The sequence below is a fragment of the Gavialis gangeticus genome, unplaced genomic scaffold (assembly GCF_001723915.1).
Source record: "Gavialis gangeticus isolate Ggan-Ray unplaced genomic scaffold, GavGan_comp1, whole genome shotgun sequence".
NCBI lineage: Eukaryota > Metazoa > Chordata > Crocodylia > Gavialidae > Gavialis > Gavialis gangeticus.
The window spans coordinates 24,067,327-24,068,526 of record NW_017728993.1 but is presented as its reverse complement, the minus strand read 5'-3'; the positions used below and the strand labels follow the sequence as shown (position 1 = coordinate 24,068,526).

General features: G+C 45.1%; 1 protein-coding gene across 2 annotated transcripts in view; it reads right to left on the bottom strand.

Moving 5' to 3' along the window:
* The window catches only part of LOC109286693 (fatty-acid amide hydrolase 1-like), a 33,692-nt gene that overhangs the window by 12,892 nt on the left and 19,600 nt on the right, over positions 1 to 1,200 (bottom strand). The gene's annotated exons all lie outside the window — the stretch shown is intronic.

The window sequence follows — 1,200 nt, the reverse complement described above, 5'->3', positions numbered from 1 at the left end:
TCCGACCCTTAATCTATGAATCTATGAATCTATGAATGTGGGTATTACTCTTCAGATGAGACTCATGCTATGTAGTTGGGTATTCATCACCTAAGCATGCAAGAGTATGTCTACACTGCTCACTGGCTCCAAGCACACTAAACCCCAAATGAGTAGGCCATACATCTGGGAGCATGAACAAGTTGAATGCTTTTGAACCAGGCCAAGGGGAAGTGGGTAATATCTCACAGACATCAGCCGTGTTGAAGCAGAAGGGCAACACTTGCAGAATATTGCTAAAATAATTGCTAACCTAAGCAGACTATGTTTGTGATGGGCACAGTAGCTGTTGCTCTAAAACAGGTGTACACTTCTCAGCAAAAAAAACCCCCAGTTGTAAGATGGAAATATCCATGTGTCTTTGGATTGGAGTTTTTCATTTTTGTCTGCATAGGCATGCCGCCAACACATCACTCATGGTAGCCTAACAAAGAGACATACTTGCTGTCAGGGTGAACCTGGTTGCATGGCTATGGTAGCAAGTACTGGGCAGAGGACCAAGGGTGGAGGTCCAAGACCTTCTGCTTTCTGAGACCTGCTGGGCCCACCTTCCCCATGCATCATTAGCATGGTCAACCAAGCCCAACCCAAACACATCCAAGATTGCTTTTAGAGAGGATACCAAAGGAGGCTCTCTGGCTCTGTCTTGCCAGGTTCTTCTTTTGATCTCCTGAAAGAGACCACAAAGCCTTTGGCAAGAAACAAAATAAGTATTAGATTCCTCAGTGGCTGTATTAGATTCCCCAATCACCGTATTTGGGATCAGGAAGGAATTTTACTCTCTGGTGTGGACAGAGGGGTGGTTTGCCTTCCTCTGTAGTGGTGGATATAGTCCCCTTCCTTGGATCACTCAAGCATATTAAACAATCTTTGCAGCAGCAGGACATTGGGCGCATCTACAGAAGATGTGTTAATGCACACTAGCCTAACTTAATGCACATTATGAGTGGCATGTACACGTACATGCCCTCAATGCACATTAAAAATGGCAAAATTAGGCTAATTGAACCTAAATTTGATACCTGTAGATGCGGGCATCAAATTTAGGTGTGATTAGTCAAAGCATATTAATGCATGTGCAGATGCAACCTGGCACTAACTTTAGTGCCGGGTCTGCCCAGCCACTAGGGACACATGGCAGGGCTGCAGGGACTTGGCACT